The 14,223-nt window shown below is 47.3% G+C and overlaps 2 protein-coding genes across 2 annotated transcripts in view; both read left to right on the top strand.

The window, feature by feature from the left end:
* Positions 1-5,799: 5,799 nt before the first annotated feature.
* The window catches only part of LOC144806464 (uncharacterized), a 498,581-nt gene continuing 490,157 nt past the window's right edge, over positions 5,800-14,223 (top strand). Inside the window, exon 1 of the mRNA XM_078672824.1 lies at positions 5,800-5,852. The gene's annotated coding sequence lies outside the window, so the exon portion shown is untranslated. The remainder of the gene's footprint in view (positions 5,853-14,223) is intronic.
* LOC144806469 (uncharacterized) overlaps positions 7,688-14,223 on the top strand; it is a 58,173-nt gene continuing 51,637 nt past the window's right edge. The window contains exon 1 of the mRNA XM_078672827.1: positions 7,688-7,799. The gene's annotated coding sequence lies outside the window, so the exon portion shown is untranslated. The remainder of the gene's footprint in view (positions 7,800-14,223) is intronic.

Genomic DNA, 14,223 nt, shown 5'->3' with positions numbered 1-14,223 from the left:
GCCGATCTTAAGGGTCGTGCTGGGATGTAGTTGGCCATGAGGGTCGTAAGGATCGTTGCCGGGGACCCCTTCAAGATCTTATAGGCGACGCAGAGGACCTTAAACTGAATCCGCTGCGCCACCGGGAGCCAATGCAGCGCTCGTATGGTGCTGGAGGTAGGACAGAATCTTGGAAGGCCTACCACCGCTCTCGCTGCTGCATTCTGGATCCGTTGCAGGCGCCCGATCTCAGCTACGTTCAACCCGGCCAGCAAAGAACTAGCATAATCCAGCCTGGAGATGACGGTAGCTTGGATCATGAGTTGCCGAGTGGGGGCATCGAAGAACTTTAGCACAGGACGGAGCCCACGCAAGATGCCGAAGCAACAAGCAGCCGTGCGTTTAGTGTGGCATGCAAACGTAAGGGAAGGGTCCAACCAGACCCCGAGGTTCTTAAGCTCGGCGACTGGGATGGGAGCAGGACCCAACTCCTCCGGCCACCATCTCTCTCCCCACAGTTCCGGTTGCCTACCAAATACCATCACCTCGGTCTTACTAGCGTTTAGCTGGAGACAATTGAGCGTCATCCAGCTAGCGACCGCCCTCAGTCCTTGTTGAAACCTAGGAGCGTCGACTTCAGCATCCCCGCTGATCGTGACCGCTAGCTGGGTGTCATCGGCATATGACACCATGGTCATACCCCATTGTTTGACAACCTCAGCCAGCGGCCTTACGTACAGATTGAACAGCGTAGGACTCAGCGAGGAGCCTTGGGGGACGCCCAGGTTCAACGGATGGAATTTTGACTGATAAGGTAGGACGGTCACGCTAAAGGCCCGGTTGGTTAAAAACGACCGGAACCAGTCGAGAGCAGTGCCGGTAACACCAGCCTCCTCTAAACGCTGCAGAAGGATAGGGTGCGAGACGGTGTCAAAGGCAGCGCTTAGATCTAATAGCACCAGCGCTGCCGTTTGTCCCGCGTCAAGCACGGAGCGAAGGTGCTCCACCATGTAAAGCAGAGCCGTCTCCGTGCTATGACCTGCCCTGAACCCATTCTGCGTGGCGTCGAGTATATCAGCTCGACGGAGATGTTCCGAGAGAGCGGCATTTACGTGTGCCTCCATCACCTTAGCCGGCCACGGCAAGAGTGAAATAGGCCGATAGCTCTCCGGCTTGCTCCCATCCAGGCTAGGTTTCTTCAGGATCGGACGAACCATGGCTCGCTTCCACTTCAGTGGAACTACGCCAGATGTAAGTGACGCATTGACCAAGGAACAAAGCGGAGAGATGTCATGTGCCGCAAGGTCCTTGAACACTTCAGGGCAAAGTGGATCCTCAGGGGACCCAGACTTCACTCTGCGGGCCAAAGTGCCTAGGCTATCAGAGTTTAACAAAGGTAGAGAACATAGTCCCTCAGATGGTAGTGGCTTAGAAGATGTAATCGCCGAGGGAACGACCACAGGAAAGGCTCGGTAGATGGCATTCACCTTTTCCAGGAAAAACTCTGCCAACTTTTCACAGTGCTCCACAGAGCTCTGGTGTGATGTTGTAACTTTTTTGGCAGTGAGGTCTTTCAATACCTTAAAGATAGCCTTTGCCGGGTTCGAACTGTTCCTGAATTGTGTCGCATAAAAAGCGGCACGAGTTCTACACACCGCCCGATGATACACCTTCACTGTTGCCTGATATAAGACTTTCTTAGAACTGGAATAGGCTTTGCGCCATGCCCGCTCTGCGCGCCTGCAAGAAACCTTCAGAGCAGATGTGGTGTTGATGGACGTAGTGGTGGTGGTGGACGTGGTGGTAGTGGACGTGGTGGTGGTGGACATGGTGGTGGTGGATGTGGTGGTGGTGGATGTGGTGGTGCATGTGGTGGTGGTAGTGGATGTGGTGGTGGTAGTGGATGTGGTGGTGTTGGCCATGGTAGTGGTTGATGTGGACCTGGTGGTGGTGGTGGACGTGGTGATGGTGGTGATGGTGGTGGACATGGTGGTGGTGGACATGGTGGTGGTGGACGTGGTTTTGGTAGATGTGGTGGTGGACGTGGTGGGGGTGGACGTGGTGGACATGGTGGTGGTGGACATGTAGCACAGAATTCCCAGGAGCTATAAATACACGCTGAAGTCAAAATCCTTGCTTTATATCGATTTTACCCGTGGACGATCCCGTCCCACCCGTTGCAAACTCCGTGCGCAGCCAGTATTTTGTTTGGGACAGGCCGTTCAGTGTTACTTGCATCTCGGAGTGTGCCAGATGTTTACTACCAGATTTAAGTTTTATGGCCATCACGAATATTGGCCTTTTCATAGATCAGGTTTTTCCCAAATGTACAAGTTGAACACAGCAATCGGCCACAAACAAACAATATTTCCTCGAAAAAGAGCTACTTTCTCGCAAGTTCCCTTAAAAAATGCTTTCCTTCCCATTATCAAAGCAGGTGTGGGTTAATGATCTTTTCCTATCGGAACAAATTAAAAGGTGCAGCATTTAAAATGTTAACATAATAACCCACAAGCAGATATCTTCGCAGACTAGGGTCCTTAAGCGCAGTATTGGCGAAAATTACAAAAAATCTGTGAGGGAACACAGACATTGACATTTTACTCTAGGGCAATCCCCACACACGCACGTAAGCACGCACACACTCACCATTCTCTGTTCTTGATCACAGAGCTGTCTTTGGGACTTGTCAAATTAAAGTGGTATTCATCGTGTGCGGCCTGCTGTGTTTTTCTGAGTGATTACACCCCTGTGCGTGTGGATTACCCATACCTTAGAATAATCATGAGCGGCAGGAGTTAACAGCTGCGGAATAACTGCCCCCTGCTGACTCATGGCATGCAATCCTACTCGGAGTCTCGTATACCACACATGTAATAATACAGAACAGAACACCCTTTCGAGTGGCTGACAGTGTAGGCCACATAACTTTCAAGCCAGTAACCCCCCCATTCATGCACTCATCCTGCACACACTTTCCTTAATGCGACTTCCTAGCTGGTGACCCGCATGCCTGCACTCACCCTGCAAACACTTTCCTTAAAGCGACTTCCTAGCTGGTGACCCCCATGCATGCCTTCACCCTGCACACACTTTTGTTGCAATAACTTCCTAGCCAGTGACCCCCCATGCACGCACTTACCTTGCACACACTTTCCTTACGGTGACTTCCTAGCTGGTATTCACCATGCACGCACTCTCCCTGCAGTAGCTAGTGGCTACCTAGCTGGTGACCCCCTTTGCACACACTTTTCTTGCAATGACTTCCTAATCGGCTGTGGTGACTTCCTAGCTGGTGACCCCCATACACGCACTCCCCCTGCACACACTTTGTTGTAGTGACTTTCTGCAAGAAGCCGCTCTATGCACAATCTCACTGATACACTCCCTCTGATATAACGTCTGCACAATGGTTCCCGGTGCACACATTTCTCTGAAGACACGCGCCTTGCACGCACTTTCCATGAGGGGTGTCACAGCGATGAATGTACTGCCAGCGCATTTTCAGGGCATCGGTGACGTATCACGCACTGCTGGCAGACAGTTGTTCTCAGACACTACCTGCACTCACAGTCCCCTCACAATCACGCTGCACACACCTTCAACGAGCAGCCCTTCATCGCTGCACACAGCCCTCCAGCAGACAGTCATTACACACACTGGTTCACCCTCTCCTTGCTTCCTCACCACCTGCACGGATGCAACTTTCACACGGTGATTCCATACACTCACTATCACCCGTGCACACATCCACTCTCTCCACAGTGACTTCTTGCAGCCTGCGCCTTATTCACACCTCAACCACACGCATGCACACACAGTCCCGGTAGACAGGGACTTCCCCCCCCCATACAAACTCACTCCTTTCAAGATCTCACTGTGACAGCTCACTACCGACGCGCACCTCTGATCACTCCCCGAGTTACACCTTCAACCAGTGACGCGCTGATCGGCCTCCCTCCGTGGGGCATCCAATCTCACACCAGAGGAGCGCCCGTTTACACACATATCACACTATCTGCTCCATCCTTTTGTTGTTGTTAGCCACTGCCATGGCACTCCTCACTGTGGTAGTGCCCCCAGCCTCACCCTCTTCATTGCCCTCGATGAAGTCTGCAACGATCCCCTCTCGTGCACAGCTCCCAGGTACACATCAGTGTCCTTCTCCCATCAGCAATGTCCCCTCTCCCCCCCTTGCAGGGCATCCCTTACCACCCGCAGCCCCCGTCCCCGAACCCTGTGTTACCCTTCTAACCCCTGAATTACTGCTTGTCTACTACAGTGCCCTTTCGCTCCCTCTTCAGCACATCTGTTACCCCCACCAGGCCCTCTCTCGCTCAAGCAGTGCAGCTTTCACACCACCTGGAGTTCTTTCTCACCTCTAGCAGAGCCCCTTTCACCCTTAGTAGCGCCACTCTCATCCCCAGCAGCACCCCTCACAGCATCCTCTCACCACCCCACAGCACCTCTCACATCCTCGCAGCGCCCATCACACCCTCGCAGCGCCCATCACACCCTCGCAGCGCCCATCACACCCTCGCAGCACCCATTACACCCTTGCAGCGCCCATCACACCCTCGCAGTGCCCATCACACCCTCGCAGTGCCCATCACACTCTCGCAGCACCCATTACACCCTTGCAGCGCCGCTCTCACACCAGCTACAGTTCTCTCACCTCTCGCAGCCCTCTCTCACCCTTAGCAGCCCCCCTCTAGCTTTGAAGCCATCGCTGTTGCATATTTATCTTATGCAACTAACAACCATTGACAAAGGCAATAGTCCTGGCTTGTAGTAGATGTAATGTTACTTGTTATATATGGATTTTCAGTTTGGGTTTTTAAGCCACGCCCTTCATTACATCGACCACGTCCCTCTGGGAGCCATCACAAGGTTTTTCATTCCACTTAAAGCTCTTTCTCCGGTATAGTGACTTCCTGCTGAACTGGGAGAACAAGTTCACTCAGACTTGGCAGTCAGCTCCAGAGAGACTAATCCATGCCCGGGCCCCTCATCCATTGGCACCTTGTGATTCTTACAGCGTTACAGTTCATATTTCATTCCCCTTATTGGACTTTGTCACTTTAGTGTCATTTTGTTCAATACATTGTACTTTTTTTTTCTATTTTGTTTTGGGTTTTTTATTGTTTTGCATTTTGACTTTTACTTTTTTGGTTTCTGCATAAATATTTGACATATTACCTTAAGTTAAGCCTGCCTGTTCCGTGCTTAGGTACCAGGGGGTTGATCCTAGGTTAATTGAATGGCGTTGAAAGTTCAATCTGACAACGGTTGTGATTGTTCCTCATCTACCGTAAATAATAATTCAGTTTCTTACAGAAACTATCTGAAATTATCTGCAAAACAGTCAGGAGACAACCTACCAGGCTTGAAGCACCCTGTGGACAAACTGGAATATGGGAATAGTATTGTGTGGCAATAGAACCTCTAAAAAAATTCAGCTTGGAGATGAACCAAGAATCACGCTTGAATGTCACAACTTTTTAAAACAAGGTAGTCAGGAAAGTGTGGCGAATATATTGCAGCTCTTTGCATTTTGGCAGCCCCAAGCAAATTTGAGAACAGAGTGGATGCATGTCACAGAGACGAGTCTGTTCACCCAATGTGGGTGGTGAGATCCGCTTTGCTGGTCTGCCTGAAGTTATGATGCTGCTGACAGTGGCGTGTCTGCTAATAGCGATGGCGTGACTGGTGGATCTATGAAGCCAAATAAGAGAAAGTTATCTTCCGACACCACAGCCTTCGTGACTGAGACCAGTAAGACTGAAGACTCTGAGACTCACAGCAGTAATTTCTCCTTTCAGAGCGTTATTGCTGCAGATGGAGTGAAGCCAAGAAGTAATTGCATTACTAAGGTACCAACAAAGTTTAATATTGTTCATTTGTATTAACAGTTTCTCTTTTGCAGCATTTGGAAATGCTTTTTCTAGTTTTGTAGTTTTTTATTGTAGGCTGTTATCTTCGGTTTAAAGGGAAAGATGTTGTAGTGTGTGACCTTAATGCTGCAGTTTGCATTTCATTACCATCATTTGCTTATCCTGGAGAATCTCAAGGGTGCAGGAGGTTTGTTGTTCCAGAGTTCTTTCTTCAGCTTCTGGGCAGTTGTCGCTCTGTGGTGATCTGTGGTCCTGTTTTTCTGCTCTCCTTGTAATAGCTCCTATCAGAGCTTCATCCTCCCGCCAACGATAATAAGATGCCAGGCATCACCCACACACAACACAGACTATGATGGGCTACGTCTATCTGTTCGGCGCAGTTAGAGCGCTGATAAAGTTCTCCGGACCCATCAGGCTGTGAATGTAACCTAAGGGCTTAAGATGAAATGAAGAGCTTACCTCCTTCCTGAGTGGCTCCAGACTGCTGTGTGCAGACCCGATAGCTGGCAGCACCCTGGAGTATGTATGTATAAATCAGATTATGTTGGAAGTAACCTGCAATATAGTGGCAGGCAGCACCCTGCCATAGAGTAGGATTTCTCATTGTATTTTATTTCCTGACACATTAATGGAGATTGTCTTTTAACAGGCAGAAGAACAACACTGACCATACATTTTTCTGGGTTTGTCTTTAAAATGACGTACACATTAGGAATCGCATTTCGTTCTGCTGCAATAATAACACAAGTTATCTTGTACTCTATGTTGTTGCATGGATTTTTGGGTGCAATGCCTTCCATGTTTCATTCAAACGTGCTTTCTACAGGGCACATACATGATTTGCTGCTGTAGAGAAATAATGCTCCTGTGTACTGTGGCAGACTCAGAAATATTGAAAAACTTCATGATTTCTCTTTCATCATTTCCTAGTAAAATCTTTCACTTTTTGACTCAATTATTTAGCAGAAACATAACTTTGTACCATTAAAATAGTTGTGATGGGGAACATTCATGTGGGGTTAGGACTGGCTCGACCAGAGTGCTTGCTGACTTGGAGGAGTATGGAGTTGACCACCTTGCCTGGTCCGGTGTGGAACCAAGCCAGCGATGCTTTGCTGCAGGCTCATTTGCCCTGATAGCTGGTCAACAGTTTGAGGAGGAGGAGGTGAAGAGCTGGCTAAGTGTGCCATGAGGCTGGCAGTTCAGTACATCCCTGAGAAGTGAGCTTTGAGTCATGTAGTGTTCCTCTTATACCACGTGCAATTCACCCTCTCCAAAGCCTCAAGAATTGCTGGGTGTGAAGGGCGGCTGATTCTGATTGGGTGCTTGATAGTTTTCCAGAAACTCATGTTCTTGATAGTTCATGTTTGTCTATAGTTGATTAAACACGCCCAAGGGTTTTATCTCTTCAGTGACACAATCTGCAATAAAAGTTTCTTTCTCGTTTCAAAGAAATATGAATGGCCGACGAGCCTCCGTCGATCAAAGAATGGAAGGGCTGGGGAACTATCATTCATCTCACTGCTAAGCAGAGCAGTGCCATGCTTCGCCCTCACTCAGGCCTCTGATTTGAACTAACATCGCTTAGAACACTGGGACTTTAGAGCCCATCCTTTTAATGAGAAAAACAAAACTACAAGTCCCATAAGCAATAGTGGTGGAAGGTGTCACGCATGACCTGGGGCAACATACGATTCAGCACATCCAGTTCCATTTTTTAAGTATTTGACACAATATTGAATTTATAACCTTTGTTTTTTATGGTCATGAGTCACCAGAATACTAAAACGTGTCTTTTATTTTCAGGGTCAATTAAGTAATGGTCACCAGCTTGGAAGCTCAGTTAATTCTTCAGTATTTGTCATTGATCTCCATGTGTGGCTGGTTTGGGTCTGCATCCTGCATCGTTCCCGATAACTCGCACAGGTAAGGAGCTTGTAGCAGCAACATGATAACCCCATTCTCGTCTGTAAGAAGTGCGCTCCGAGGCAGGTATCGGATCGTTTTTGTGAAACAAGGAAGGGCCAATATCTGCTATGTACATTTGTTAAAATAAAACGCAATCAAATCACAGTATACTGTTCCGGAGGTTCAGTCCCAGAGTCATTAGCTGTAACTGAACGCAGACACCCTAGGAAGCATGTGCTTTTAAGCCAAGTTGCGTTCACTCACCTAAAGGTGACATGCTTCATCATTGGGCTATACTCCTCACCAGGCCGGCGCTACAATGCCTGGCGGGCACCACAAGAGGCCACTTCGTCGGAGATCTTTTAATAAGTACTCCGGATGAGCATAGTATGACAGAGGATGTTGTGTCATAAGATGTGAGATTGTTGAAAGTCTGAATATAGTTAATGTGATCATCCTAGTCCATGTTGAGATTAAAAACAGTGGCAGAGAAATTGAGGAACTAATGGCCCGTATCACTGTGTGAAAGTGTCGATCACCTATGGACCTGCTGGTAAGCTGGGGTCTATACATCAGGTCAGCCTTTTTCATGCCATGTATAGTCATGGAGCAATCTGTTGGCATTTCATCGGGACCAAATATGCGAAAATGGGTAAATGTGACCTAATCTTCTCCACAGCGTGAGGAGCTCTGTAACTCAAAACCCTGCACTGTGCATAGGTGATAAGGTGCCTATTAACATCTTACTGCCACAGGTGAGCGCTGTCTAACAGGGTGCACTAGATACAGTAACCCTCCTAAAATTCAGGACATACTGACTTATCCAATAGCGAGGACGCCCCATCAGAGGGCAACTGGTTTGAAAAGCACATGCTTCCTAGGGTGTTCAGTTAGAGATAATGTCTGTAGGACTGAACCTCCAGAACAGTATACTGTGAGTTGATTTATATGAAGTATGTGTATACCGGACTGTCATTTTCCTCGTCATCTCTTATGATATGTAAAATAAAACACAACACACTGGGAGGCCAACAAATCTATCATACATTTAATGCAAAAATAGCAAAAGGCCAAGCAAACTAACAAGTGACAATTGTCTTTGCAATGGACGAGACCATCCACCCTAAAGCAAGTTGGAGTATGTAATGCTACAATGTATTTTTATACACTTTTCTCCTAATACAAGTCAATGAAACATGAACACGTGATAGAAGCAGTTACTGACACAACACTAATGAGTAGGAGGCAGGATCTTCTCTTGAGAGGAATGTGAGGAGTCCGTGAGGTGCAGATAAAAGATACACAGAGAAGCTGCAGAATTCACTGTTTCTGGAAATAACACTTCTGTTTGTCAATATTCAATTTACTACAAGATGCAGGAAAGTGTGCAGATGGACAACACTAAATAAAATGGTTCTGTGCCCTAATTGAATCATGTAACTTTGCAGGCATATTAAGGCGAACAGTCACAACAAATTAATATAAGAATATTGTAATTTGGTAATGTAATATATCAATGCACGTTGTGGCATTCATGTGTAACCAATTATCGGTGTTAAAGAAACCAGTACCCACGCACCGTGCCGGCCATATATTGGACCTAATTTTCTCCAACGTGTTGGATTCTACTACCCTTCCTCCCTTACCCCTGGTATGGACGGACCATTTTTTTATTCCCTTCTCTATCTCCCTTCCTTCCTATTCCCAGAAAACAGGCAAACGTTCCTACATACGTAGAAATTTGGATAAACTATCTGCTGACACCCTATGTTCTGCTCTTGCTGCTACCCGCCCCACACTGACATCGGAGGTGAATTTCGATGCAGTGCTGCTAAACCGCTGGATAGGCAACACAGTGGAATCCATCGCCCCTGCCAAAACTGCAACCTCTCGCAGAGAATCCTCTACCGCCCCTTGGTTTTCTGCAGAATTGATGGAGAAAAAAAGTAATTGTAAAAAGTTGGAGCGCCTTTGGAGGGCAAACTATTGTGAAGCAGCAAAAAACTGCTACAAAAAAGCCCTACGAGGTTTACACCAATCTATAAAAAGAGCCAAAAAATGGTTCTTTGCAACCTCCATTCAACAAGCTGAGCAATCTAGTAAAGAAGTCTTTAAGATTGTTCAATCCTTTTTTAAACCAAGAGCGATTGACACTGAGATAACCCCATCAGAGAGACTTTGCGAAGACATCTCGGATTTTTTTGATAAAAAAATTATCCAGGTCTATGAGACCTTTTCAAACCCCACGCCCACTGTAATGGCGGACTTTGACATAAAAGATTCGCCCCCTCCTCCCTTAGCCCAATTCCATCACATCTCCCGTGATGAGGCCATGAGTGAGCTAAATAAATGCAAATCTGGAGGTCCAGACGCCCTTGCCCACCAAAACTCTGGAAAATGATGTTGTCAGCTATTGTTGCACCTCTCCTTCATATCTGGAACACATCCATTGAAACTGGCACGTTCCCTGACTGCTGGAAACATGCCACCCTCCTCCCTCTAAAAAAAAAGCCCAATGGTGCCCCTGACGACTTGACCAATCTGCGCCCCATTTGCCTGCTAGCAGCCCCCGGAAAAATGCTCGAGAAACTGATTCAACGCCAACTGAACAGTTTTATAGAGAAAAACGGAATCCTTCATGAAACACAGTCGGGTTTCAGGACTGGCTTCAGCACCGAGACGGCCCTTATTGAGTTCGCTGAGTCAATCAGATGGTCTTTAGACGCAGGGGCATCAGCTATGCTGGTGCTCCTGGATCTATCGGCCGCATTTGATTCAGTGGACCATGGAAGATTGATGTTAAGGTTAAGAGACACAGGTCTGGAGGATAAAGCACTGAACTGGCTTCAATCCTACTTAACAGATCGCTCCCAGAAAGTTGCATTGGGCACTTTTTCCTCCAAACCAAAACGTCTCTGGTGTGGTGTCCCCCAGGGGTCTGCACTCAGCCCGTTACTTTTTAATATCTACTTGGCCCCACTCTTTACCTTGATCACCAAATGGGGGGTCAAGGCAATCTCATATGCCGATGATACTCAATTGGTTTTTCCCTTTGATGAAGTATCTGAGGTTGCTTTCAGCAAAATTAAGGGCTGCCTTCAAGACATAGCCAACTGGATGAACACTAACAAACTTAAGCTGAATGCATCCAAAACGGAAGTGTTATTCTTTGGAAAAAATACGCGTCCTTCTCAGACCTATGGTGGACCCCCGAAATGGGACCAGCTCCAGTCCCTGGAACCAATGCGAAGAACTTGGGAGTAAAATGGGACGTAAACCTCTCTTTCTCCTCGCATGTTCAGCAGGTCTCCACAGGTTGCCTTCACAAACTCAGGAACCTTCGCAAATTTCTGTCTCTCCTACCTGCTAAGTGCCGCAAAACGGTAGTCCACGCAACAGTTACCTCTAGACTGGACTACTCGAACGGCCTCTACCTTGGTCTTCCCAAGTATCTGGTGCAGCGCCTGCAGATCGTGCAGAATGCGGCTGCGAGACTCATAAAATCGATTCCTTTTAAACATCATGTCTCTCCGCACCTGCGCGAACTGCACTGGCTCCCAGTGGCGAGCAGAATTAAATTTAAAGTTCTTACCCTGGCGTTTAGAGCATTAAAAGGCACCTGTCCTAATTATTTAAAACTCAGACTCACCCGCTACCATCAGGATAGACATTTACGTTCCAACTCCTTGCTTCAGCTAACTATACCTAGAGTTAGGAAGGCCAGACTTGGGGGCAGATCCTTTTCTGCCGGTACGGCTAAACTTTGGAACGCCCTGCCTCTGGCCATTCAATCCACCTCGACAGAAGCAAGTTTTAAGAAACTCCTGAAGACCTGGCTTTTCATGCAAGAAACCTAAGCATTCGACCTAGTTTCTGTCTCAAGCTGTAAGCTCTCTACTAGCGCCGGGACACCTCCTTGTGAGGTAGCTGTTTGCGCTTTACAAGCATCAGTATTATTATTATTATTATATCCAGTTATGCTTTCTCAATTCCTTCTTCCTAGAGGCCACCACTGCTGCTATCCAGCTGTATTCAGCAGTGCCACGTGTGACCTATAATCCTGCACTAATCAATACCAACGGTTGTCAATGCTTCTAGCCAACTCTGGTCACTGGTGCCACTCGCACCCCTCGCACCCCCACCACCCTTGGGCCTGTTATTCTTTTAGCTAGCTCCAGTCAGTAGTGGCCCCTTGGGCCTGTATGTACGCCTACTAGCCAGCTCCAGTCAGTAGTGGCCCCTTGGACCTGTATGTAAGCCTACTAGCCAGCTCCTGTTAGTACTGGCCCCTGGGACCTGTATGTAAGCCTACTAGCCAGCTCCAGTCAGTAGTGGCCCCTTGGGCCTGTATGTAAGCCTACTAGCCAGCTCCAGTCAGTAGTGGCCCCTTGGACCTGTATGTAAGCCTACTAGCCAGCTTCAGTCAGTAGTGGCCCCTGGGGCCTGTATGTAAGCCTACTAGCCAGCTCCTGTTAGTACTGCCCCCTGGGACCTGTTATCATTCTAGCCAGCTTGAGTCATTAGTAGCACCTTGGGACTAGTGATCATACTAACCAGCTTCAGTCAGTATTGACTTCCTGAGACCTATTATCCTGCTAAGTAACTCCAGTCAGTAGTGACCCCTGTACCTTACTACCGACACCGAAAACGTTTCATTTTTTTAAAAATGCATCCCGTTTTCCTTTAAGAAAAACGGGCTGCATTTAAAAAAAAGAAAGGGAAAAAAAATCTGCTTCATTAAAAAGCAGTCCCAGACATGGTGGTCTGCTGAGCCCAGCAGGCCACCATCCCTGGTAGGGCTGGCATTCCCAATGGGCTCACAAATTGTGGGAGGCTCATTAATACTAATGAGCCTCGCAATTTGCGACCCCGACCTAGTGTTGGTAGACAGCGGCAACCATCGCTCGCTGCAGTGGTGGAACCCTCAAAACTTAGCAAAAGGGCGGCCTTTTATAGACCCGATTCCACAGTAACCGGTTGGGGTGCCCATGTTCAACATTACAAAGTCCAGGGGCTGCGTTCAGACAAACACAAACGTCTCCACATCAACTACCTGGAACTTCTAGCAGTGTTCATAGCACTCAGCTTTTCTCACCCAACTTGTAGGCAAGACTCTTAGTTTGCACGGACAACATGACAGCAATGAACTACCTACAGAAATAGGGAGGGACTCACTCTCTCCAGCTGTCGCACCTTGCACAAAGCATTTGGGATTTGGCGATTCGCCAGAAAATCTATCTCCTAGCAGTACACCTCCCAGGAGTAGACCATCAGATTGCAGACCTGCTCAACAGACACAGGTAGCAAATACACGAGTGGGAACTTCATCCCCAAGTTCTTCTTCCCTACGTTCAAAACAGGTTTTCCACAGATAGATCTGTTTGCCACAGTGCACAACGCAAAATGCCCAAACTCTGCATCCAGGTTCCCACACCCAGCATCCGAAGGCAATGCCCTATGGATGGTTTGGTCAGGGATATTTGCTTACGCTTTTCCGCCTCTCCTGCTAATTCCATTACTAGTTCGGAAGCTCAGACAAATGTCCCTCTCTGATCTTAATAGCCCCCACATGTTCTCGTCAACCGTGCTACTCTCATCCTTGGAACTCTCTGTGGTTCCACATCAAAAGCTACATCTCACACCTTGTCTCCTCACTCAGAGCCATTGAGAAATCAGACATCCAATTCACAGAGAACTCAACCTAGCGATTTGGCTCCTAAAGTCATAGAGTTTGGTTATTTACAACTACCACCAGACTATATGAATATTTTCAAGGAAGCTAGAAAGCCTACTACAAATGGAAACTTTAGCATTGTCAGAGCCCATTCTCCGTTCTTGAGTTGTGTCCTCAGAATCCTCGGCATCTTTCACCCTCAGGCTTGCTACCTTCTTTTTTTCAAATTTTTAATTTTTTACTTGGTAGAGCAGGTTCCTTGTCTTTGGACTTCACGTGCTCTTCTTTATGGTCTGAAAGGATCGAGAGGAACGTGTATCAGTATCTTGATATCTGTCAGGTTTTTTCAAATTATCTCTATTTCTAAGATTGTATCTTTTCTCAGAGCGCTCCCTTTGGGGAGATCTATCTACCCGTTCTGGAGATCTATTTCTCCTCTGGGGTGACCTTCCTCTGACTTTGAACTGTTTCTCCTTGGGGCTTGTATCTTTGTTACCTTCCCATTTCTTTTTAGGAGTATTTATATTAATTTTTATAAAGGGTTTCCCTGCATTATCAGGTAGTTGTGGTTTCAGTGGTTTACCACCTAGACTATCTCTACCTAATTCTTCATAGCATTTTTCCATTATTCTGGCAAGTTCAGAAGGCTGATCTTCGATAGGTGTTTCCCTTAATTTTTGGCGGATCGCCACAGATGCTGCTTCTCCCCGTACATTGGCTAATAGTATACCTGAGACCTGCTTAAAATCTTTCAGTAATTTCATACCT

Source organism: Lissotriton helveticus (assembly GCF_964261635.1).
Source record: "Lissotriton helveticus chromosome 1_1 unlocalized genomic scaffold, aLisHel1.1 SUPER_1_unloc_77, whole genome shotgun sequence".
NCBI lineage: Eukaryota > Metazoa > Chordata > Amphibia > Caudata > Salamandridae > Lissotriton > Lissotriton helveticus.
Note: the sequence above shows the minus strand (reverse complement) of the source record. Positions and strands in the feature narration are given on the sequence as shown.